Genomic DNA, 26883 nt, shown 5'->3' with positions numbered 1-26883 from the left:
GATCCGAAGCCAGGAGCCGAGTACTTCCTCCCAGTTTCCCATGCGGGTGCAGGGACCCAAGCACTTGGGCCATCTTCCACTGCCCTCCCGGGCCACAGCAGAGAGCTGGACTGGAAGAGGAACAACCAGGACTGGTACCCGGTGCCCCAACCGGGACTAGAACCCGGGGTGCCGGTGCCACAGGCAGAGGATTAGCCAAGTGAGCCATGGCGCCAGCCAACATCTTGTCTTTGATAACTGCCTTCCTAACTGCGGTCAGAAAATACCTCCTTGTGGTTTCCGTTTGCATTTCCCTGGTGACGAAGGGCGGAAGGATGTTCACGTATTCTTGTGGGCTGAATCGTGTCCCTTCCACGAGTTCACAGGTTGAGGTCTTTAACTCTGGTGCCTCAGAGTGTGACCTTGCTTGGACACAGAGCCTGTCTGGAGGTAGTCACGTGAACACGAGGTCATCAGCATGGGCCCTCACCCCGTGTCAGTGACAGCCTCGTGAGGAGATGTGGCCCTGGCCACGTATGGCGGTGGGGGGTGCTGTGAAGGTGGCATCCACAAGCCATGGAGAGGGGCCCAGAGCAGCTCCCCACAGCCCCCGGAAGGAGCCCACCCTGCTGACACCTGTGTCTCGGCGTCCAGCTCTGGTGAGACTGTGGGACTGTGGGACTGTGAGTGTTGTCTGGGCCACCCCGCCTGTGGTTCCTTGTTAGGGCAATCCCAGGAGACCCCATAGGTATTTTTCCTTTCTGCCCTCCCTCGCGGGCAGGGATCCCCGCTGTCTCACTCACGGCCCCCTCCTCCAGGGGAGGAGAGACAGAGACAGACAGACAGAGCTCCCACCTGTTGGTTCACTCTCCAAATGCCCATAGCGGCTGTGGCTGGGCTAGGGCTGACGCCAGGAGCCATGAACTGAATCCAGGTCTCCCACGTGGGTGGCAGGGACCCAACTACTTGAGCCATCACTGTGGTCTCCCAGGTTCTGCACTGGCAGGAAGCTGAGATGGGAAGCAGAGTTGAGACTTGAACCCAGGCACTTCTATGTAGGAGGGCCCAGCTCTGAGCTGGAGAGCCCCGTCCTGATCTTATCCCCACATGATTGGCTCGTCCAGCCTAGGCCCCCTCACCAAGGCGCAGCTGAGAGCATGGGGCCTCCCGGTGCCGTGTCATTGGGCTTCTGCCACAGGGGCCCAAGGGCCTTCTGGCATAAAATAGAATCTGCAAATAAAATCTGAGTGTCCGTCGTACAGGACATGGAATTCTTGTTCTCCTGATGTGTTTCAGGAAGTTCAGAGCTGCCTCTTTTGGGATGTGGAGAGAAAAGCAGAACAAAGATAATCACAATGACATGCACTGACCTCAGACCCCTTGAAGGAGGTGACTTAACAAAGCTGCTTATCTCAACCCAGTTGAGCCTCCCGTTACACTCACGTATAAAGCCAGGGCCTCACTCCGTTCTCCTCTGATATACTTTATCCCAATTTGATTTACAAATTCCTATTGATTAAAACATACTCACAGGGTTGGGCATTTGAACAGTTAAGATACTAGGTAGGATTCTTACCTCCCACATAGAAGTGCCTGGGTTCAAGTCTCAGCTCTGCTTCCCATCTCAGCTTCCTGCCAGTGTGGAACCTGGGAGACCACAGTGATGGCTCAAGTAGTTGGGTCCCTGCCACCGACGTGGGAGACCTGGATTGAGTTCCTGGCTCCTGGCTTCAGCCGTAGCCCAGCCACAGCCACTGTGGGCATTTGGAGAGTGAACCAACAGGTGGGAGCTCTGTCTGTCTGTCTCTGTCTCTCTGTCTCCCACATAAATAAATAACAATTTATCAGGAAATACTTGCTAAAATGGCCAAAAAAGAGAGACCATAGAAATGTTTACACCAACACGAGAAAATCCAGGAGGGCAAATTCAAAACACCAAGTGCATGCAAAGAAGTGTCTGGAAAGAGGGGGAGGCAGTGGAGAGCAAATGTATTACTCCAAGTGGCCAGCTGCCCTGGAGCAGGTGTGCAGTGCAATTGCCCCCTTAGGGACCTACGAGATGCAGCTGTTACTTTAATTGGAAATCAGTTACGTTTGGGGAATGACAGACAGAAGATTTCAGTTACAGTTCAGCTCTGCTGTGCTCTGGCTCTTGCTGTTTTCTCTCTGGTGACGCCGTCACTGCGTGTCGGTGACTTCTGTGTGCATTTCTCTCTCCCTGTCATGTCGTATCTGTGTCTCAGTGTCTGTCTTCCTGTCCTGTCTCCCTGTGTGACAGGTGCGGATGCTGTGCATCTCGGTGTCTCAGTGTCCCTGTCTGCCGGGCTGTGCTAGAACTTCATCCGAGTCCCTCTGCAGAACAAAGGACTGGGACCCGAAGCCCCTGGGAGTGGGCAAGGCTGTTCCATTCCCCCAGGACCAGCGGGAGGGGCCTCAACTGAGTCGCTTCAGTGGGAAAGACTTTTGGAACCCTTATAGTCACCTTCCCACACATGTCTGTTTCCCACTGCCTGCTAACGATGGATGAGCAGTGCGGAGCGCTGGCCTGGGGAGGGCAGGCTGGGGGACTGGTCTGTCAGCTCTGTAAGGTCAGGCTCTGTCTTTGCTGCTGATGGAAAATCAAAGGACTGGAGGCCTGTGCTCTCCTGTCCTCTGGGTCCCTGAGCCTCAGGGCCTTGGCTGAGGGTCCGGCAGGAGGGCAGAAGGTGTGGCAAGCAGAAGCTGCTGCTGCAGATGCCCCGAGGTCTGCAGGGGGCCGGAGCAGAGGGGGAGTTTTGGGGGCATGAAAAGGGCAGAAGCGGCACAAAGCTTGCGTCAAGTGCTGACATCAGAGAATGAAGCAGATGCCTACACCTGTGGAGGGGACAGTGAGCTCTGATAGAGGACGAGAGCTTCCTGCCTGGGAGTGGGTGTTGCTGTGGATTCGTTCTGAGAGGAGGAGCATAGTGGGGGCAAGAGGTGCGGAGTCACCACACAGACCCCGGGAGTTGGGTGAAAGCAGGCCAGAAGCAAGCAGCCCACAGACTCATTTATTTCAGTTGGTACTGCAGCTTATATAGCTGAGGCAGCCAATCCGGTCAAGGGGCAGTTTATGCCCTAACCAATCACAGCCTGTTGCCGGGCAGGCTCCTTTGCCAGGCGGGTTCCGAAACCATTCCTGAGTAACCAACGCTCACTTGCCAGCGGCCATCTTGGCATAGCCTTCTCATTCCACCACAAGAAGGGCCTCATCCTCTCGGGTCCCCAGCCTCAGCAAAGGTTGACAGATGCAAGGATTGCAAGAAGGGAGCAGGACCTCCACCCTCTAAGGAACCACCTGAGTCCAGGCACTGAGTACAGTGGTGGCAGTGAGAACCATGAGGGCTCCCAACATGTCCTCCTCCCTATAGGGCCCCAGAAGCCCCCAGTTCACTGAGCTGGAATTCCTTGTCAGGGCAGTGGCACTGGGGAGGGGATTAGGGTCCTCTAGTTTGATTTAAAGGAAATGACGTAGCTTCGCAGATCTTGCCCACTTAAGCCTGTAATAGCCGCATGCACTCAGGCCAGATGGAAGGTGTGTGTGAAATGCAGCCCATGGGCGCTGCCTGCCGCTCGTCAGGTTTTTACCACTTATTCCCCATGAAAACTTGTCCTGCAGGTCCATGTTTGGGTTGAAAAAGTCTGTCTGAGTGGATCAGAGGGATAGCCCTAGAATTATTCAGATCTTAGTACAAACAGATCTACTGCCGCGGATTTTTATCCCAGCTGTACCTTATGGCCTGGTACAAGCTACCTGGGTTCTCTTATTCTCTGTTTGTTCACCTATAAAGTGATGATGATGCCAGTACTCACTGCAGGAAACCCGTGAATCAGTGTGTAAGAAAAATGCTTGACACCTGTCAAGTACCTGCGACATCTGAGCTTTTACTGTTTTATTGTTTCTTACTGACCAGTCTCGGAGAAAGGGACTGTTCACAGCCCCCCACCGCGATGCTCTGAGCAAGCTGGCTTCTGAAGTTCAGGACAGCTCCACTAGAGCGGGAGGATGTGGGACTCACGTAGCCTTAGTCCCTCCCCTTCTCTACATTGACTGACAGTGCATAGAAGTCATGATTAGGACTTGCCCTGATGAGACAGTGTCTTAAGAATTTCTTTTTCTTTTTTCTTTTCTTTTCTTTTTTTTTTTTTTTTTTTTTTTTTTTTTTTTTTTTTGACAGGAAGAGTTAGACAGTGAGAGAGAGAGGCAGAGAGCAAGGTCTTCCTTCTGTTGGTTTACTCCCCAAGTGGCCGCCATGGCTGGTGCTGTGCCGATCCGCAGCCAGGAGCCAGGTGCTTCCTCCTGGCGGGTGCAGGGCCCAAGCACTTGGGCCATCCTCCACTGCTCTCCCGGGCCACAGCAGAGAGCTGGACTGGAAGAGGAACAACCAGGACTGGTACCCGGTGCCCCAACCGGGACTAGAACCCGGGGTACTGGCGCCACAAGGCGGAAGATTAGCCTAGTGAGCCGCGGCACTGGCCGAGTGCCTTAAGACTTTTAAGAGGCTGATCTGGAGGTCAGAGACCAACCAGCCATCTGAGTTCATGGAATGAATATGATGAAAAACAGCATGCATGGATTTTAGAACTTTTTTTCATCAAAGTGAACTCCCTTTTGAATGGAGTTTTCCATGAACTATGTCAGGGAGAAGACAGGGCAGGGTCTAGGTTGTGTCGCCAGCAGCATTCTTGGCACAGCTCACAAATGCGTCTTCTGCTTCGGAACACTGGCTCTCCAGGGGGGATGGAGTTCACCCTGCAGAGCAGGTGTCTGATAAATAAAAGGAGGGAAGTGGAGAAGATGCTGAAACAAAGACAGTTCATCTGACTCACAGAAAAGAATTTGCTATGGGGCTGGCACCGTCTGCTGCACCGGCATCCCATATGGGTGCCAGTTCAAGTCCTGGATGCTCCACTTCCAATCCAGCTCCCTGTGAAGAACCTTAAAAATCAAACCAAGATGGAGTGACCTAAGCCAATACCATTAAAAACAAGAAGTCACCTTTGCCCCAAATAAAAATTAAAGTTTAAAATTACAGCCCTAAACTTTTTCCCCCAAAGCTAAAATTAGGTGCAGCTATAAAATAAGGGACCCTATGCTTAGCTAGCTGCGACACTTGCGCCTGGCTGTGCTAAGACCTAACCCAGTTTGTATACCTCCTAATACTCAAATAACGGTGTGGGAAGCGGACGCTGCTCTTCCTCCAGGGGAACAAAGGGAGCGAGACGTCGTCCCCCCTCAGGGTGAACAAGATGACGCTGGCAGGGAAAGGAACTACTAAAGAAGTAAACAACAAAATGGCGACGAGGTGCATGCCTCCCATGTGATCCCGTAGCTGATTGGATAGAGGACGCATGCCTTTCACATGATCAGCTCACAGATTGGACTGCTGTGTGCATGGCCTCCCATGTGATCCCGTAGCTGACTGGATAAAAGACGCATGCCTTTCACATGATCAGCTCACGGACTGGACTGCTGTGTGCATGGACACTATAGTGCTTTTGATTGGTCGCTGCGGCTATATAAACCACGTGGCTTTGTGCTGGGGGCGCTCTCTGGACTCCGGAGTTCAGGAGGCCCGTCTGCGCAGATGCCGAATAAATCCTCTTGCTTTTGCATCAGCTGGTCTGGACTCTGAGTCTTTGGGGTGTGCCTCTCGACGCATTAGCATTCTCACTCCGAGGGTCTAACACTTGCTAATGTGCCTGGGAAAGCAGTGGAAGGTGATTGAAGTCCTTTAGCCCCTACGCCCACCTGGGAGTCCAGGAAGAAGCTTCTGGCTCCTGGCTTGCAGCCATCTGGGAGAGTGAATCAGTGCATGGGAGATCTATCTGTCTCTCTCTCTGCCTTTGCCTCTCCTTCTCTGTAATTCTGACTTTCAAGTAAGTGAATAAATCTTTAAAAACAAGATTGACTCTCAAAAAATAAAAGAAAGAAAAGAATTTGCTACAAGGTGGCTGATGTCTCCTTCATCAAGCCTTTCACTTGCATAAACTCTGGGTCCCTGTGGAGACTGGCATATTCAAGGACCCGTTGGCTCCTTGCCAAGGAATCAAACGAGATGAGTGGCGCTGGCCCCCAATCAGCCTAGAGTTTGGGATCGAGCGGTGTGAAACAGTGGGAAGGCAGGAGGGGTAGCTGTCCCGGGTGTGTACCAGGCAGAATCTGTGGGGTGGACATCTGATCCTTTACCCTGGAGAAGGATTCCACAAGCAGCACTGTGCAATGGGTCCCCAGTGGCTGTGTGACCCTGGACAAACGTCATCTTGTCATCCATGAGATGGCCATGACACCTGCCCTGCCTGACCCACAGGCTGGCGGCAGGGCTCCCAGGAGACGGTACCCGTGAAAGCCTGGGAGTCCAGCCAGCTGCGTCTGTGCTGATGGGAAACAGTTCTATGTTCTCCTTTTCTCTTCTACTCAGTCCCGCCCTGGTATCTGTCGTCAGGCATGTGTGGAGTGAACAGCTGGGCTAAAAGTAGAGGGAACAGGGTGTGAAGGTTCAAAGGGCGCTTTGACAGTGCCGGCCAGGCCTGGTCTCTTCCACTTGACACTGGTTTGCTTTCTGCACATCACCACACATTCTCCTGTCAGTTGGAACCATCCTGGGGTGAGGTCTCGTTTCATGAAAACTCCTACTCCAAGAGGGAATTGCTAGGCATCAGCAGGAGGGACCACCAGAGACAGCAGAGATACCACTGCTGTTCCGTGGCCTCGCAGATGAACTCGCCAGCCACAGGCCTCCTGTCTGCTCCCTGACTTCAGAAGGACCTCAGCTCATTGTCGACATAGAGAGAACCAGAAATAATTCACATAGAGAGGCACCAGCATAATTCACACGCTCGGGAATGACGATCCTCCACTTCCTATAGAACAGAGAACCTCAGGGAGGTGTCGACAACTTTACATGTCCATGTTAGAAGGTTACTCCCTAAGGAATGAGTTGAAACAATGGTTTTGCCATGAAGAGCAAAGGAAACGTGAAAGTATACAAATTATCAGAATAATTACAGGGGCCGGCGCTGTGCAACAGTGGGCTAAGCCTCTGCCTGCGGCACCGGCTTCCCATATGGGCGCCAATTCAAGTCCCGCCTGTACCATTTCCGATCCAGCTCTCTGCTATGGCCTAGGAAAGCAGTAGAAGATGGCCCAAGTCCTTGGGCCCCTGCACCCGCATGGGAAGACCCAGAGGAAGCTTCTGGCTCTCCAAGCTTCGGGTTGGCGCAGCTCCAGCAGTTGTGGCCATCTGGGGAGTGAGCCAGTGGATGGAAGAACTCTCTCTCTCTCTCTCTCTCTCTCTCTCTCTCCCTTTGCCTCTCTGTAACTCTGCCTTTCAAATAAACAAATATTTAAAAAAGAAGAATTACTAGCAATCACAATCTGCTACATATTATTTTTATTTTTTGACAGGCAGAGTGGACAGTGAGAGAGAGAGACAGAGAGAAAGGTCTTCCTTTTGCCATTGGTTCACCCTCCAATGGCCGCCACGGCCGGCACGCTGTGGCCCTGTGGCCGGCACACCACGCTGATCCGATGGCAGGAGCCAGGTGCTTCTCCTGGTCTCCCATGGGGTGCAGGGCCCAAGGATGTGGGCCATCCTCCACTGCACTGCCTGGAAGAGGGGCAACCGGGACAGAATCTGGCGCCCCGACCGGGACTAGAACCCAGTGTGCCGACACTGCAAGGTGGAGGATTAGCCTAGTGAGCCGCGGCGCCGGCCACAATCTGCTATATTTTAAGCATCATCAGCCATCGGAACCTCTGACTGACTGCCGAGGAGGAAAAATTCATGTGGGGTTGTCCTTGATAACCTCGTCCTTTTTTCTCTCCGACAAGACCAGCGTGGGAGCCAGCGTCCCAGCAGTGGCCGTGGTCTAGGGGGAGGGAGCAGGAGCACAGCCCTCAGATTGTGTGGGCTCGTCTGAGACCCTCAGTGCTGATAAACAAAGCCACCACCTTGCGCTGTACTTGGCGTTCCTTGTCGGCCATAAGCCCTGCCCCCAGCCCTCCAGTCACTTTTGCTAACCCGAGCTGCTTACCTGTTTACTATCCTCCATCCTTTTCCCCTCATAGAATTCAACTCCTCTTGGAGACCACCTCATTCTTCCCTCTTTCCAAGTGGCAAATGAGGGGTGACCCCAGGCCCTCGGCGTCAGAGGCGAGCACATGACCTTGCATGGCCAACCAGATTATCACATCCCGTTGACCGCTGATGGACATGTGGCCCCCAGCAGACCCATCAATGACGGACGGTTCCAGAACTTCTGCTGGCACTGCTTTGGAAGAGTTCTCGTTCGGCCATGGTTGCTGCGAGGGTGTGAGGGTGGGATGGGAACCTGGGACGGTGGCAGTGGCCATCTTGCCAGCAGACGAGGGGCATCTGCTTGGGGGTGGAGTCACATACAGACGCTGATAGATGGGGTGGTGAACTACGGGCAGCACGTGGGTTCTGCCCCTCGCTGTGCCGGAAACCAGGCCTGCCCTGAGCATGTCACTGTGTGGGTGGCAGCGTTCTGATTTTCAGCTACTTGAGCCAGTGCATTCCCTTGGCTTCTTCGGGAGGTTTGGATGTGACATCCCATGCAACTGAACACAACAGACACTGTTGCCAGCAAGGGCCAGCACAGGGGCTCCAGGTCCTGAAACAGAGGTGCCGCTCACTTCCCCCATTCTCCTTGGTCTTTGTCCTCTTCAGTGGAGTCTGTGTGAGTCTGGCAGTTCTTTCGTGCCAGCTCCGTTTGCTTCTGTTCCGTTGCTCGCCTTCGGCCCTCAAGGCAGCTGTGGCACTCCATTTGTCCAGCTAATGTTTGGAAGCTGCAAAGTGGAACTTGGTGTTGCTCAACGTTCTCCCCCATTAGCACGCCGTTTTCCTGTCTCGGGGGAAGCAGGCTGAATGCAAAGCACCTGGCACACTGGTTTGAATTCCACGGTCTTCCTTCATCAGCCGGAGTGCTGTGTACGCGCAGCTGGGCTCCAACTGCGGTTTCTGCCTGATGGCTCCGAGCCATGGTTTCACCCTGTTATTGATGTTCATTATGTCATTTTGGAAAATGTAGGGATATGGCTCTCCAATTTCTCCAACTATCTGTATATAAATAAATATATGTCCATTGAAATCCACTCTTACTTTGATGTGATCTGAGGGGAGAATGTGGTCTTAGTGCTTTGTTTCCCACAGGAATAAGAAAAAAGTGGGTTGGTGCACCATCAATATCACAAACATTAACTTTAAATACCATTTGCAAATTATTTTTACACTTGCAATGTCATTTTGCATGAGGAGTCGTTGTGGTAATTAACTAGCCCCTCCCCCAAGATGTCTCTCTTAAGCCAGACCTCTGTTTGTTTATAAAAAGAAAGCAAAGAGGTCGCTAGGCTTGGTGCGCACTTGAAGCCATGTCTGCACATTCCATGATGAGGTTGAGGCTTAGGACATGAGTCAGAAAGCCTCGTGGTAATGAAAGGTGCTTTCCTTTTTTTTTTTTTTTTTTGACAGGCAGAGTAGACAGTGAGAGAGAGAGAGACAGAGAGAAAGGTCTTCCTTTTCTGTTGGTTCACCTCCCAAGTGGCCGCTGCGCCGATCAGAAGCTAGGAGCCAGGTGCTTATCCTGATCTCCCATGGGGTGCAGGGCCCAAGCACTTGGTCCATCCTCCACTGCACTCCCAGGCCACAGCAGAGAGCTGGACTGGAAGAGGAGCAACCGGGACAGAATCCGACGCCCCGACCAGGACTAGAACCCAGGGTGCCAGTGCCGCAGGTGGAGGATTAGCCTAGTGAGCCGCGGGCCGAAAGATGCTTTCTTGCATTGGCTATGGCGTTAGACCAGAAAGCTGCTTGTCTGAATTGAACCAAGTGATTCTCTTGACTTCAGCTCCACTTTGTACTCAGAAGAAAGCAGAAGTGCCATGCATGGAAAGGCGAGGTTTGGCCCTGGTAGATGTCAACATTCTGGGAAAAACAAGCAAAGCCTTTCACTGTGATTCCTTAGGTAAATAGGACCCAAGAGTCTTTTTTTTATGGCTCAATAAAGCAGTGGTTGCTAGGAGCATATTTGAGTCTAGAACTTCCAAAGAGATCCGAGGGAGATGTAGAGGCATGCTTGGTGTTATTCAGCAAATGGCGAAGGTTTTAAATCAAAAGCAATGGAGGGAGTGAGGGAGGGAAGGAGGAAGGCAGGGAGAGTGGAATAAGAGAAGGAAGAAAGGTGGGGGGGAGGGAGGAAGAAGGGATGGAAAAAGGAGGAAAGGAAGAATGGACAGGAATAAAAAAGACAAAGACACCAGGAGGGTCAGAATTGTACTGCATATTGTTGGCCAAGGGAGAGGACCTTTGGGGGTTGTCAGGGCCTGGGAAGTAGTTGTGGAGTTGGAGGAGAGCAGCACACATCGGAAGTTATATTTGGAAACTGAGTAGACTTGTTTCTTGCATGGCCGAAGGAAGGATTCGAATCAGTCAGTAGGAGAGAGCCTTTAGTTGCATTTGTGCACTTTCTTAAAAGAGAAATGGACTTCCCAGGGACAGAGGGAGCTCCCAGTCTGGAGCTCCCAGGAGAGACCAAACACATACACGACAGACTGACAAGGGAATTCAAATACGGGGGAAAACGTTGGCCTAGCTGTCTCCTGAGATCCTGTGCTTCATATTTGACTTGAAAATCAAGCAGTGGTCTTAACACAGTACCTAAAAGAAGCTGGAGCCACTTGGGGACAAATAGCTCCTGGACTTACCGAGGGTTCTGGAAGGAGAAAACTGTGGTAGCAGCAAGGAAACACACATTAAGTTAGGGCTTTGCGGTAATGAGAAGGCGATTACTTCCCTCCAAACCCTCAGGGGGAACAGTAGTAGGTAGGAGCTAAATCATAGACATTTCCTCTCATTATCTAGGAAATAACTTGAGCTGCCCTTCTAATTAGCATGCGAATGCAGCCTGTGCGCCAGCTCTGGAAAGCTCTCAGAGCCTAGGGAGATGGTTCTGAAAGTCGCTCAATCCCCAATTGTGCGTGGCGGTTGTTGGCCAGAACACTGCCGCCCACACAGTGACATGAGTAAGAGGCCATGTGGAAGCCAGTTAAACCCTGGGACCTGCAACACAATAACATTTGGAGCCATTCTGTGGTCCTGCAGCTCAATGAGCCTCAGCACATTTTGCAAGTAAATAGCACCCTTCCTGCAGTTGGAGATTTGTTTGCTGCCCGACTCCACACGCAAAGAACTACGTGTGCGTGTGCATGCTGACAACATCCTTCATGAAGCTGAACGTAAGCTTCCAAACTATCACTTAGAAGTTCCGATGGAAAACAGTCTCCTCCCACCTGTTCTTGGCGCTCTGAGTTCTGTGGACACAGCGAAGGCCGGATTCTTCAAGCTCTGCTCCGGAGCTATTAGGAAAATCTAATAGTCACTGAATATTGGGTCACTTCTTTAATGTGTTCATTAAAGAAACGGAAATAACTTGGCATAATTCCCCAATGATAATAATGAAAACCAAAGCACCATCCAAATCTTCTCACTTGTACATATCCCTGCTTCCACCTTCTGGGAGCTTGTTAATATTTGCTGTGTGGTTTTCTCATTGTTTTACTTTAAAATCATAATAGGTGTGGGGTAAGGAAGCAGGCTGGGGGATGCTTTTACAAAGCCCCGAGGGGCTGAAAAAGAGCAGGGCACATCGACGCCCTGGAAGGAATCCATCTGGTATTTATCACCTCGTGTGCCGTGGTGAGCCGCTTCTCGTCGTCTCACCCAAGCGAGCACAGCCTTGGCTCTTCCGAAGAAGAGGCTGTCAGGTGGCCTCAGAAGGCTTTTTGAAAATATTTAGTTAATTGGATGTCAAGCATATCAGATGGGAAATAAACATGAGCAGCTTCATATTCAGGGAGTCTGACAGAGGTAAAATTAACTGCTAATTATGAGGTGAGAGATTTGGGTAAGAGACAAAAATATAACTGAGTATTTATGTTCTGGGTCTCTGTTTCTATGGCTTAATTTTTCTTCTTGTTATAAATTACTTTTTTAATCTCTTGGCAAATATAGTGATTTCCAGTTATGTGCTGGACACTGTAAATTTTACTGTGACAAGCATCTAGAGTTGGTTGCCTTCCTTCAAGTAGCAGTGGACTTGCTCTGGCAGGCAGTTAAATTATTTGAAGACCACCATTGCCTTAGTCATGGTCTTCTGAGGAGTGTTAACAGATGCCAACCTTGATCCAGTATATCAACGTGGACTATGTATTTTCTCCCCTAAGTCCTGAGCCTGGAGCCCAGGCAAGGTGCACAGCAACAGTGGTGCCTTTGTGCAGAGGGGAAGGCCGGTGGCAGTGATGGGGTCTTTAGGCGACACAAGGAGATGACTGTGACCAGTGGGCACCCTCAGCCCCAGTTCCATTGCTTTTCTTGGCTGTCCTCCCTCCCCAGCTCTCTGAACAGAAGACCCCACCTGTCTGCACAGCCTCATAGCTCAGCAGCCGCCCAGCCCTGCTGTGGGCTTCTTATGTCAGGTGTGCCAGGATCCTGCCTGGAGGCACGGTTTCTGGCCAGCTTGTAGTCTGTTCCTGGAGTTACTTCCTAGTTAAGTGACGGGAACCCTGGAATGTCGCTGTCTGCGTCATTTAAGGTAGCAACTTGCGAACCGAGAAGTTTTCCCAAAGGGTAAAAACAGGCCTGAGGACATGCCACAACGTGGTAAAGATAGCGAGTGTTTAAAGGCAGGCGGAGGTGTATGAAGACAATGAGTTGTTTGTAGTTGCTGCCATGAATGCTGGAGTTTGATCTCTTTAAAGGTGATGAAAGCCCAGCTCTGAGCTCCATTTGCAGTTCTCAGCGCTGACTGGAGAGTGTCCCAGCATCTCCACAGAAAGCGAGTTTGCCAAAGCTCGTGCCTGCTCGTGGGGGCAGTGGCTGTATTGATACCAGGCCTGAACGTGCCTTCGAAACCACAGTAGAACCGAAAGACCTTAGAATTTGGCTTTTTAGTTTGTATTCCATTCATCCCATAAGAAGCCGAATTAAGGCAGCCATTGACTTGGTTTCAGCAACTGTGACTTGCGAATCTTGACTTGGCAAAGCTCCTGGTATCCCCTCGGATGCTGTAGCTACAGAGTGAGCCCTTAGCTCTCTCTGAGGATGTCCTGAAGGTGCCTGGAGGATGTGTCGACCTGCCTTCTTGAAGGACGAGATGTGGTTTCTCAGACGTGAAGATGCTGTGTGCTCTCTGATCTCCCACCTGCTGGTTCACTCCCCCAAATGCCACGATGCCCAGAGGTCGCCGGGAAAGCAGTCCAGCTCTGCAGCATGGGTGGTGAGAACACAACTACTTAAGCAGCCACCTGCTGCCTCCAGGGTCAGTGTTAGCAGGGAGCTGGAGTCAGGAGCTGGAGCTGGGGATTGAACTCAGGTGCTCCCATGCGCCCCGTAACCAGCCGCTTGACCACTAGACCAAATCCCATCCCCCGCTTCAACATTTTTTATTGAATTTTTTGAGGCAGAGATACAGAGAGTTCTGATTCCTGTTTTTTCTCCTTTAGAAAGTGGTTAAACACACACACACACACACACACACACCCCACAGTACACACCACCGCTGCCAACTTTTGTTACTGATGAACAGTTTGGTTCTGCTGGGCTGCTTTCTCCCCAGCACGGTGGAGGCTCCTGTGTGCCCCAGACCACCCTGCCCCATCCCAGTGCCCCTGCAGACGCACCACCCCTTCCCCTAGGGCCCCTTGGGGCGGAGGGCTGGGTGTCCCCTGTGCAGCTGCTGCCCTGTAACACCAGGCACTTTGCAGTTGCCCCATTTCTTTGGAAGTGTGACCCTGTCCTGCCGTGCCCGCAGGAGGATGGCTGTGTGCGGGGAGGGCTGGCTGAGGCTGCCGCTGCCACCGCCTGCCTTCCGGCATGGCCCATTTGCGTCTGTCTTTTCTCTGGCAATTATATTCTAGCTGTGGGCTGTTCCAAAGGGAGGAGAATTTATTAAATCAACTTTATTGAGGTATAATTTACACCGGTAACATGCACAGATTTTAAGTGTACGGTTTGATGCGTTTTGACAAACGTACATCGGTCTAACCGTCACTCTGGTGTGGAATATCGCCATCTCCCCAGAAAGCCAAGTGCACTCCTCACGGTCAGTCTGTCCCACAGGCAGCCACTGATCAAACTACTACCATCGCTGGTAGTGTCGCTGGTTCCAGCATTTCACATAAATGAAAGTAGTGGCATCCATTCTTTCACGTCTGGTTCCCTTGTTCAACCTGTCAGTGAAGGCAAACTATAGTTTTGTGTGTATCAGTTCTTTCTTTTTTTTTCCTTCCATTTTGACAGGCAGAGTTAGAGAGAGAGAGAGAGAGAGAGAGAGAGAGAAAGGTCTTCCTTCCTTTGGTTCACTCCCCAAATGGCCGCTACAGCCGGTGCTGCGCCGATCCAAAGCCGGGAGCCAGGTGCCTCCTCCTGGTCTCCCATGGGGTGCAGGGCCCAAGCACTTGGGCCATCCTCCACTGCACTCCTGGGCTACAGCAGAGAGCTGGACTGGAAGAGGAGCAACCAGGACAGAATCGGCACCCCAACGGGACTAGAACCCGGAGTGCCGGCGCCGCTAGGCGGAGGATTAGCCTAGTGAGCCACGGCGCCAGCCATGTGTGTATAAGTTCTTTTATCACTGACACTTGTGCTGGTTGAGTGTATTCCATTTATGAATGTATCACATTTTTTTCATTCATCTGTTTATGGACATGAAGAAGCTTCTAGTTTTGGGCTATTATAAATGAAGCTGCTATGAACGTTTGCGTCTGTGGTTTTTAAGCTCTATTTATTTTTTGTTTATTTAAAAGACAGAGTGACAGAGAGAGGCAGAGAAATCTGCTACCCACTGGTTCACTCCTCAAATGCTCACCACAGCTCATTCTGGGCCAGGTCAAGGCCAGGAGCCCAGAAATTCATCTGGGTCTCCCACATGGATGGTAGGGACCCAAGTACGCCGAACATCTCCCTGTGTCTCCCAGGTGCACATTAATGGCAAGCGGCATTGGAAGTGGAACAGGGACTCGAACTGGGGATGCCAGCCTGGGGTGTGCACTTCCCAAGTGCCATCTTAACCACTGTGCCACGACGGCTGCCCCTTTTTAAGATTTTTGTTGACATCTATTTTGATTTGTCTTGAGCAAACAGAGTAAAAGTAAAATTGTTGGGTCACAGGATAAGCAGAGGTTTGACTTTATAAGATACTTCTATAGTTTGCAAACTCTATCAGTTGATATTCCCACTAGCAATGTAGAGTTCAGTTGCCCTGCATCCCAGCAGTACTTGATACTGACAGGTTTTTAAAGTTGCAGCTGTCTCAGTGGGTGGTCTTGGTGCAGCACTGTGATGTCACCTCCCTGATGACGTGAGAGTTGGAGCATCAGCTCATGTGCATACTGGCCATTCATGTGTGTGCACATGTGTGTGTGCATGTGTGTGTGTGCATGTGTGTCTTTAAATGTGTTGCTCATTTGTAATTGTATTGTTGTCTTCCTGTTACTGAGTTATAGGAGTTCATTTTATACTTGGGATACATGTTCTTTTCAAAAATAGGCATTACTAGTACTTCCTCCTAGTTTGCCAGTTAACTTTTCATTTCCTTAACAGTGTCTTTCAAAGAATAGAAGTTCTTAATTTTGATGAAGTGCAATTTTTCAATTTTTGTTCTTCATGGTTTGTGTTCCTGGTGTTCTGTCAAAAAAAAATCTGTCTCTTCCAAAGTAGCAAAGACTTTTTCTTGTTTTACCCTTGAAGTTTTGATTTTACATTGAAACCTGTGATCCATTTTACATTACTTTTTGTTCAAGTAAAAAATTACAAACTATGTTTTTTAACATACACCAGAAATATATGTAAAACAAGAGCAAAATTAACAAATGGGGGTGAGTTTGAGAATGCACAGTTCTTGAGTTACTGCGGGAGTAGTGCAATACTGGGTAGCATGTGCTGAGTTGAAGACACACATGTTTCAAATCCTAGAGCAACCATTTAATAAAAGAGAGGCAGCTGATAAGCCAGTGTAGGAGGTAAAAATGAAATAAGAGAAATTCTCAATCCAAAGGTATGCAGCACAAAAGCACAGAAAACAAAAGCATGACTGTAAATTTAAACCCATCATAGCAATCACTACATTCCACGTAAGTAGTCTGAACACTCCAATTAACAGGCAAAAATGATCAGAGTGAGTACAAATATAAAACTCAGCTCTATGCCGTCTACAAGAGATTCTGTAAGCGTTAAGGTAGACGGGTTAAAGTCAGGGCTGAAAGATATACACATAGAAACAGTAATCCTAAGAAAGCTGAATGGCCCTGTTAAGCAACTAATGATGAAAGGGTTAATTCATTAGGAAGACATGTCAATCTTATAGATGTATGTGCCTAATAACAGAAATTCAAAACATTAAACACAAGTGATAGAACTGAGAAGCCAGATAGGTCTGTAATGTGTTTGGAAATCTTAACACTCATCTCTTAATAATTTGCAGAACAAGCTGGCCAAAAAGTAGTTAAGGACATAGAAGATTTGAATGACACGTCAACAAACTGACATTTATGGAATACTCAACCCAATAATACACATTCTTTCAAGAGTGCATGAGGCTGTAACCAAGATAGACCCTATGCTGGGTCATAAATGAGTTTTCATAAGTGTAAAAGGACTGATAATCATAGAGTATGTTCTCGGATCACAATGTAATATAATACAATAGAAAACGTTAACAAGATATATCTGAGAATTGCTCTTATATATGCAAAGTCAAAACCAGACTTCTGTATAACCTGATGAGTCACTGAAGAAATCCTAGGAAAAATTAGAGACTTGTTGAAGTGTGTGACAATAAAAGCAGAAAATTTTGAAGTGAATGATATATAAAAATTTCTTAATATGCAGCTAAAGTGATATTTAAAGGGGAATTGCTGGTTTTAAATCTTCATAATTTTGAAAATAAGAAAGATACAAAAATCAATGATTTGTTTTACCCTAAGAAGATAGAAAACCAAGAGCCAAAAATAAGTCAAGGGAAAGCAATAATAAAGATAAGACATTCTCTTACTACTAAGTGAGATTCTGAAGGTTATGGTGAGGTTCATCTAAGTCCATAAGGCATCGCACAGACGAGGTGCTGTAATCGTTGTTTCCATTGGGTTGAAGTCTTCTGCTTTCTAATACAGGGATAAAAACCAGTCTGGCTTAGTGAACAGAACATGATGAAAGAACCAGGGCTTTCATAAAAAAGCTAGTCCTGCCCTTGCTTCCCCAGTCGCCTCCTTCTCTCTCTCCCCCCAGCTCCTCCTCTCAGATCCGACCACGGCTCTCTCCTCCTGTCTTTTCCTTCCAAATGCTGTCTCTCTCCATACTTCCTCCCAGGAGAGGAGCCACTGTCTGCCCCGGGACATCTACTCCAATAGTATCTCAGATCCTTCCCACCTCCCCTTGTGCAGTCACTAACCTAGGTGTTCACCCCGCTGCTGAGCACAGCTCCTGAGCTCCATGCCAGACCCGCGATGTTTCTGGCACTCTGCGCTTGTATCTCACGTCATTTCCACAACCTCAGGAGGTAAATAGTATTCCCTCCCGCACTGTGCAGAGGGCAGCATTGAGAAATCACCCAAGTTGTGCAAGTAGAAAACGACAGAAGAGTCAAACCCAAATCCACGTTCCTGCATCCACGCCAGATTTTGACGCCACTCCCCAAACCACGTTGTCAGCCACCACGTGTGTGAGTTCCTGTGGCCACCCATGACTACTTGGGTGGCCGCAAGCCACAGAAATGTCTCCTCTCACAGTTCTGGAGGCCTGGAGCCCAAGATCAAGGGGATGGTAGGGGTGGTAGGGCAGGCTGGTGGGAGAATTCGTTCTGTACCTCCCTTCCAGCTTCCGGGGGCTGCTGCGGTCCTGGGTGTGTGTCCATCACTCCAGCTTCTCCTGCCTTCACACCTCCCTCTCCTCTGTTGTCTTCTTCCTTTTTCTGCTCCGAATACCTGCCGTTGGCGTTGGGACGCGGTGTAATCCAGGATGACCTCATCCCAAAATCCTTGGTCCTGAGAGACCCTTGTCCCAGAGAAAGTCCCCTTGATAGGGTCCGGTGGACACAGCCTGCAAGGAAGGGGTGTTGGACACCGGCCGTTTCTGGTCCGGGCTGCAGAGCACTCGTGCCAAATGCAGGTTCATTGTATCACGTCTCCCTCAGAAAATCAAGGGCGATTCCTTTCAATTTCAGAATTTCATGCGGATAACAGAAGGAATCATTGAAAGTGAAATTGACGTTACAGAGTAGCTGCACACACATACATGTTAACTAGGCTAATAGGTAGCACATTTTAAAGGCCATGTGTGTTTCATTCATCTGATTGGCGATCTCCACCGGTATTTCCTATCAAAAGTGGATGAGGGCCGGCGCAGCAGCTCACTAGGCTAATCCTCTGCCTACAGCGCCAGTACCCCGGGTTCTGGTCCCAGTTGGGGTGCCGGATTCTGTCCCGGTTGTTCCTCTTCCAGGCCAGCTCTCTGCTATGGCCCGGGAGTGCAGTGGAGGATGGCCCAGGTCCTTGGGCCCTGCACCCGCATGGAGACCAAGGAGAGGCTCCTGGCTCCTGGCTTTGGATCGGTGCAGTGCGCTGGCCGTGGCAGCCATTTGGGGGCTGAACCAATGGAAGGAAGACCTTTCTCTCTCTCTCACTGTAACTCTGCCTGCCAAAAAAAAAAAAAAAAAAGTGGATGAAACCCCGATCTGAAGTGTTGGGGGTCCAGCTTCCACTGTGGCCCATGTCACTCTCTGTCACCCCTGGCTCCAGCCCTCCCTGGGTGGCTCCTGTCCCTCACCCCAGGGCTCTCTGCCTTCCAGCCCTGGAGTCTTTCCTCTCAACAACACTTACACTGGGGGCGTCTCCTATGCCATCGTCCCTGCAGGCTCCAGTGACTAATTCTCAGATCTCTGCAGTGGAAGTCACAGCTGGCGGCACAGTGGAGGTGTCCCAGCAGCAGGAAGATGGATAGGGCGGGCTGGGATGCGGGAGGTAAGTCCCTCCTCTGCTGAGTTCCACTGGGTCGAGTCTTCCAGTCCAATCAGAGCTGGAGTTGGGGCCTTGCAGGCGGTGACAGAGTCAGACCCGTGGAGACATCTGCTATGTTTGGCCAGAGGGGGTTGCAGCTTGGTTGTCTTCTGTGGCTCTTCCCCAGAGGTGCCGGAGCGGGGCTCTGTGGGCAGGGAGACTGCAGGGCAGTGTTGTGGTGGGGTTATCGCTAGACCCTTCTTGCCTCGCAAGGAGAGTGGCGCTCTGCAGTTTGAAGGGTCTTGAAGGGACCTCTGATAGCTCCAGGGACTCTGAGAGTATTGGGGCCAGGTGGCCTCCCAAGACAGAAGGAGACACTGGGGTCTGATCAGAGCCTACCATGGTTAGAAGATTGTATACTCCTATGCCAGTGGGTACCCATTCCCTGCACCCATCCCGCCGGCAGTGGGTTAACACCTGACCCAACAGGGGCCCTGGAGGGAGGGCACCTGCTATGATTAGTTGGTGCTTTGTGGTTGCTCCCTAAACATTTTAATATTACCCTCGAGGAACAGGAGAATGGGGAACTGGAGACATTTCTACTTCCCTGGGAAGGAGGGCAGAGGGAGAGCTACAGTGGGCTGCAGCCAGGAGCCTTGGGCAGGAGCAGCACAGCGGCGGGGGCTTCCAAGCGTGTGTGCCATTGATGCAGCTTCTGTTTAACCTCTCCTGCTGGGTGGGGGAGTGGGAGGGGCTGAGCCCTTGGTCAAGGCAAGGTCAAAATGCAGAGAAGGGGAGCTGTATGCACTTGGAGCATGCCCACGTGCTCCAGTGCCAGATGTCAGTGAGTCAGAGCCCCACAGCCCTGCTTGGTCTGGGAAGGGATGTGGTCTGGCTACAGAGTCCAGGGGGCAGGTGAGGACAGCCAGGCGTGCTGGGCAGACAGAGGCACGATACAGCCTGTGCTACCACCTTTGGTGCATGAATTATCCAGAAGAGCCATGCTTCTGCTGCTTGGGCCACTAAGGCTGCTACCTCCTGGAATGCTCTCTCCCCGGCACAGCCTACCTCTTCCACCAGGAGGGCTTCCTGTGTCTCAGTCTCCACTGTCAACAGCAGGGGTAGGCAGAAGCATCAGGCAGGAGCTCAGACGACAGAGCTAGTGAAGTGGGCTGCTTTGTGTTACTGTAATGAAACACCTGCGGCTAGGTGACTTTCCAAGCTTGTGGCTTTGGAGGTCGAAGGTCAAGGGGCCTCATCTGGCTGGCAGAGACCTGAAGTGGCACAGAGCACCATATGGCAGGAGACAGGGAGCAGGCATGGGTCTTTGGTCTGTCCCCCTCCGCTTGGAAAGCCACCAGGATTCAACCATAGGGACTCTACCCTGGGAACCTCGTCTAGCCCAGGTCACATTCCAGACAGCCCACCTCTGAACACCATAGTGAGAATGGTGGGGGTGGGGGGATGAGGCAGGGAGTTAGGAAGGAAGGAATAAAGCTGGAAGATTTTTTTCCCATAATTTCTGTGTTGCACTGCATCATAGCTCTACCTCCTTACCTACCAGTCCTGTATACACACTTTCCCATGAAGCACCTGTGTCTCACCTGGACCAGGAAAGAGGAGACGCCATGATGGCCACATGGGTGGAAGCTAAGCTCCGTGTGAAACTCCCAGAATCCCTCACACACCCAAAACCCCACCCTGCTTGTATAATCAATTATGGCACAGAGCCCATCTCATGAGAAAGAGGCAGAGAGCGTGGGAGCAGCCCTTTTTTCCCTTGGCTCCTGGACCAGGCTTCTGTGTTCTTCCCTGGCCTCTTCCCCCTCTCTCTCCTGTAGGCAACTCTGGCCCACATGTGACAGGTGTCTCTCCGTGTGGGGATTGCCTGTGTTCACGTGTGAATGTACAGTCACTCTCTCTTTTAAGTAAATCCTGTTCTCACCTGTGCCCTGTAGTTATGCCTCTGCTTTGCTCATCTCTGCAGGAGCTACAACTTGGAATGAAGATTAAGATGCATAGGTCCATACCTGCAGGAAGCGCCTGTCCTCCTAATATCTCACAATGGGGACTTGATTCTGCCACATGAAGCCTTGGAGGACATTCAGGCTGTGTCAGACCACGGCAGTGAGTCGGGCGGTGCCCTTGGCTTTGAGGCAGCTCCAGCCCAGCTGTGAGCTGGGACACACTGTTTCCCAGGGACAGTTCCTTGCTCCCGTCGGGCTCATCTCTTCCGTCCTGGGCTTGGCTGCACACACGGGCTGTGCCTTCCTCCTGGACTCCCTCCACCATGGGGGAGCCTCCCTCCACAACGTGCCTCGGGTTTGTTGTTCCTTGTTTAGTGGTCAAACTCTCCTTCAACTACAATAAATCCGTCCTTCCTTTCCCAAGGTTTCTGGCTGAATTCGGTGCCGAATGCCTCAATTGTGGAATCTGTAAATCGAAGGCCTGGCAGCCCTCATCTCATCTTTTCAACTTTGCTGGTGGATGTGAGCCCACAGAACACCTTTACGCAAGTTCTGATTAGCAGTGTCGTCCTCCAGGGTGGAGTCTATTTCAGGCCCCATGGCATGGCAGGCAGAGCAAGGAATATTTAAGCCCCACCTTATACCTTGTGCAGTGAACAAACTGCCCAACTGTACATGGCAGCCTTGTTTCCTAAGTACTTGCAGGATGTACGATTGCAAAGAACAAGTAAACAATGAACCTGGTCTTTGTTCAGGAAGGTGGTTCTCAACCAGGGGCAACTTTGTCTCTTTCCTCCAGGGCTAATTTGTCAACATCTGGAGACATTTTTCGGGGCGGGGGGAGGTCAAAACAAAGGAGTGGAGTGAGCAGGTGGCAGGGGTGCCACTGTTATCTGGTGAGTAGAAATGCTGCTGACACCCTACAATGCGCAGGACAGCTCCCCACAACAGGAATCCTCCTGCCCCAAGTATCTTTCTCCACTCTGATCATCACAAGCCAACTCCTTACTGCAGATTAATTCACTACATTAAGGGAGTGGCGCCCGGGGCAGGCAGGCCCCGCAAGACCAGATCACGCAGCTCAGAGTTCGGTGTTCCTCTCTGTCGTCAGCATCGTAGCCTGAGACCTCATTTTGAGCCTCTTCACAAGAAGCCTTGGCCCTGATCAAACAAACACCTCCCTGTAGACCCAGGCCGACCAGAGCCCTTGGAGTCATCCCAGAATTCTCAAACACACCAGTGTCCCGTTGCCTTCTGCTCCCAGGAAGGCCGTGAGCACTGGGGAGGACAGGTGACCGTCCCCCCCCCCCCCCGGGGAGTGACTGCGCACGGCTCAGCCACAGTGTCCGTCTGTGGTCCTCTGTCAATCACACCTGTACTCCCTCGGGGATGGCGCGATGGCCACAGGGCTCCTCACTGTGCTCATGGCCCATAGCTCATTGCACCTGCTTTCTTCCACCTGGCCTGATTCAGTGGTGGGCTTGGGTTGCATCAGGTGGGTGAACTTGGGTTTTATTTGGGGCCGTACAACAGTCGTTGCATAAAGAAACCTAGCAATGCATTTAGCACGTTGTGGAAACATTTAAGTTGGGGGCGACTTTAACCAGTACTTCCTAATGGTGTCTTGAACTTGTCCATCTCTGTGTGCCTCTGAGTCCGTGCTTGCTGGGGCAGTACCTTCACCCTGGCCAGAAGTGCGGATTCTCGTCTGACAAAGCCAAAAAGAAAGCCTAATGCTCATGGCTTTCTTCGGTTCTTTCCTGTGCCTTTCCAAGCTTATGGAAACCCCTTTGTTAAATTGCAGGTTCAAATGACAAAGAGGATTTTAAATTAATACATGGGTGTTATGCTGTGAACTCAACTATAAATTAGCCTGCAAGTGAGTCTATGATTTGAATATTCACTCTACAAAAAAGCAGTAGGTAAAATGTTACCTGAAAGCTTTATTATGACTTTAGCTTTAAGCAGTAATTGAAAAATTATCAACCTTGGAAATATAATGGAAGTATTGGGGGATTTATTATTAAAATTACATGTTTGCGTGAACAGAAAGGTGGGCTAAGTAGAAATTCTGGTTGTAAGCTGGAAATCAGGTCGACTGTTCTCTTGTTTTGATCAGCCTGGTAGGGGGGTGCTTGGTGCAGCAGTAAAGACACCCACATCCCACATTGGAGTGCCTGGTTCAAGTCCCGGCTACTCCGCTTCCAATCCAGCCTCCTACTAAGTACACCTGGGGGGCAGCGGGTGATGGCCCAGGCGTGTGGTTCCCTCCCTCATGTGGGAGGGGGACCTGCACTGAGCTCCGGGCTCCTGGCTTCCATCTGGCCCAGGCCTGGCCGTGCCGGGAATTTGGAGGAGTGCACCAGGGATAGAAGATCTCTTTCTGTCTCTGCCTTCCAAATAAAATGAAAATGAATGCGTTCAAAACACGCAGAGAGGACTCCGCTGCCATCTAGGATGTAGGAAGTGACACCCACAGCGAAACAGGCAGAGCAATCTGCAGAGTCATGAGCATCCCCTGGAGCTCCTCAGAGGCAGCTGAGCAAGCTGAATCCTCACGAGGAATACACCCCCTCGGGGAGGTGGGACGCAGGCGTTCACCTTACACGGAGCAGGGCACAGTGAGGCGACTGTCTCGGCTGCTCCACTTCTGATCCAGCTCCCTGCTAATGTGCCTGGAATGGCAGCAGGTGATCCAAGTGCTTGGATCCCCTGCCACCGATGTGGGAGACGTGGATGGAGTTCCAGGTCCCTGGTTTTGTCCTAGTCCAGCTTCAACCATTGTGGCCATTTGAGGAGTGTACCAGCAGATGGAAGATTCTGTGTGTGTGTGTTGTACCAGCAGATGGAAGATTGTGTGTGTGTGTGTCTACTCCCCATCCCCCCCAGAATGCTGCCTTTCAAATTTTACTTGAAAGTCACAGTTACACAGAGAGAGGAAAGGCAGAGAGAGAGAGAGAGAGAGAGAGAGAGGTCAGTCTTCTACCTGCTGGTTCACTCTCCAGATGGCTGCAATGGCCGAAGCTGGATTGATCCGAAGCCAGGAGCCAGGAGCTTTTTCCTGGCCTCCCATGTGGGTGCAGGGGCCCAAGGACTTGGGCCATCTTGTACTGCTTTCCCAGGCCACAGCAGAGAGCTGGATCAGAAGTGGAACAGACAGGTCTCGAACTGGCGCCCATATGGGATGCCAGCACTGCAGGTGGCAGCTTTACCTGCTACATCATAGCGCCGGCACATAAATAAATAAATATTTAAAGAAAGATAAAAACTGTGGCCTTCCCGGTTCCTCTGCATCCTTCCTCCTGCGCCCCTGCAGTCTCTTCACCTCCCCAGGGTGGCCACCGTCTGCATTAAGTTGCATCGGTGATGTTTGCTATCTCGTCCATATGCAGATGGAATCCTGCACTGGTATTTGTGCTGTCCGACTTTTCTTGCTCCACATGTTTGCTTCCTCCGTGCTGTCTCCTGTGGCTGTAGTTGATTTAATCTTGTGGTTGGAAGAGTGTTCCATTCTGCTGTTGATAGGCCTTTGGGTTGTGTCCAGTTTGGGGCTATTATGAATACAGTAGGAGCAGTCTTGTACCAGGCACTTTGTGGTCAAGTGTTTTCTTTTAGATAAATCCCCATGAGTTGAAACGCTGAGGCTTAAGGCGTGCAGATGCTGCCAAACTGCTTATGAAAGTGGTTGCAGCAATCTGTATTCTCAGGAGTGATAGGTGAGACGGGGGGTTGAAGCAGCGGCAAATGGCACAATCAAACGTGAAGCACTTAACACTGTACAGACGGTGAGGGCCGGCAAGGAGAGACATTAGTGAGAGTGGCGCGTCAGAGAAGTTTCCCCAGGAGAGAGGGCGGCCAGGGGAGCCCCCGTGTGGTGGTCCAGGGCTCAAAGCTACCCTGTACTTGGTGAATCTGAGCCTCAGTGTTATCACCTGCGGAGTGGGGGAAGTAATGACGCCATTGTGGTTGCATTGACTTGACACCCGGGGACACCGGGTACGGTGACCAGCCTGTAGAAGGCTACTGGTTTGCTGCTCTCAGACACCAGGGCTGTGTGTGGAGTGTGCACTGCTAATGCTGCCGTGAACCACTCCCAACACGGGTTTTCCCTGAGCGCTGGAGCATCCATACCATCGCTCTCTAAGTTCATTAAGTGGGCTAGTGAGGGAGAGTGGATGAGAGAGGAGAGTAGTGATTGATGTAATGCAAGATGGTATTTAAAAACCTCATGGAGGCCAGGCTGGCAGAGGGCGGTCACTGCTCCTGTGGTTTGTGTCTGGCACGGAGCACCCACTCCCGGAAGCCCCTCTGATGCTCCCACCCCTGCCTCCTGCATCCTCTCGTGCCCTGTGGTCTCTCCGCTGACTTGCTTACCCATGAACCCAAACTGCTGGGTGGTTGGCCCCTGTTCAGTAAGTGATGGACCTCCATGATGACAAGGTTTGAGACTCACTGGAAGCCATGGACTTTGGTGCCTGGAATAGGGGTACTGTTCCATTCCAACAAAGGATTCTTTCCACACAAGTGCCTTGTGCTGGCTGCTACTGCAGTGTGGGACAGGAGACCCATTGTGGTCTTTAGAAGTCAACAAGGGGCCGCCTGTCCATCTGCAGGTGCCATCATGGCGGATATGGCCAGCCAGGTGCTCCTGGGCTCCAGTCTCACCATCCTGTCCCAGCCTCTCATGTTGGGTATGAACCTCTTCCTCCAACAATAGGACGACAATAGGGCGGCAAGTTTGTCAGCTTCCTGGTCTCTCTTGTTACGCTCAGCACATTGCCAGCATTGATGGGAGGCGTGGGTTGTTCACAGCCTTAACTCCTGGACTGTGTCCAGGAATCCTTGGAACCGTGATCCATGGTAAAGTTGTACAGCATTACCAGGCGTGTGACAAGGTTGAGGACGTGGGACCTGGACATGCACAGAAGGAAGTCTCATCTTCCTTTGACCAAGTTATCAAAGCGACAACGCAAGAGATAACCGCTCGATCTGCTGCTACCCTCCTCACACATGCCTTCCACGTGAGCGCGCTGAGATCATGGTACAATTCATTGGCAGAGAATCCAAGTACTCTGGGCTTGTGACTCCATAGCAACCATCTGTTGGGAAGAAGGCATCCTAGGAATTTTTGCAGGTCTTACTCCTCACCTCCTGGGTGACATAATTCTTTGCGGCTCTGTAACTCACTGGCGTCCTCATCAGTGCCTGTGCACTGGACAGTAGGGTGTCTACCTTGAATGAAAGGAAGAGTTACTCCCAAGTGTCACAGGATTTTTTGCCAGTATGTTGACCTGCCCCTCTGTGCTTGAGTCTAATCTTACGGCTGTCAACAACTGTGGGCTTCTGGTGGATGCCCTTACTCCCCCGGATGTACTTCTTGGATAGATTGCTGGTGCATGCTACAAAAAGACAGAAACATGAGCAGAGGAAGGAGCTTGCTTTTCCGGAAGGTCCACTTTGGAAGACTTATTGTTGTGACCTGAAAATGTTAATGTGAAGAAAGTGGGGCAGGGACAGTGACATTTCTGTGATCGCAGATGCACAGAATTATGGGAGAGAATGTTGATTTCTATACAGCGTGGCACACTTTTTAATGATCATTTAATCTTGGGGGGAAAAATAAGTCAACAAGGGGAAATTCTGTGCTTTACCCTGTAAGCACTGGTAATAGGGAGTTAGGAAGCCGTGAAAACTTGTAACAGAACAGAGGGAACCACATGAAGTACCCAGTGACTGCTGGCCACAAAGTGCACCGTAGTGTTTTGCAGCCTCGAGCCAGGTTAAGGCGCACCCCAGGTAGAATTTGTAAGTTAGAGTTAAGGTAGTGAGCTTGGGCTGGAGTAGACCCGAACATGATATGATGCGTTGTTGGCAGGAATCTGTAGTTCGAGCTATGTGGGTTCTTGTCCC

General features: G+C 50.9%; 1 pseudogene; it reads left to right on the top strand.

The window, feature by feature from the left end:
- Positions 1-25594: 25594 nt before the first annotated feature.
- LOC100359071 (mitochondrial carrier homolog 2 pseudogene) lies at positions 25595-26470 on the top strand (annotated as a pseudogene).
- The last annotated feature ends 413 nt before the right edge of the window (positions 26471-26883 follow it).

The sequence above is a fragment of the Oryctolagus cuniculus genome, chromosome 15, assembly GCF_051225735.1.
Source record: "Oryctolagus cuniculus isolate XC-2025 breed Fujian yellow rabbit chromosome 15, ASM5122573v1, whole genome shotgun sequence".
In the NCBI taxonomy this organism is placed as follows: Eukaryota; Metazoa; Chordata; class Mammalia; order Lagomorpha; family Leporidae; genus Oryctolagus; species Oryctolagus cuniculus.
Note: the sequence above shows the minus strand (reverse complement) of the source record. Positions and strands in the feature narration are given on the sequence as shown.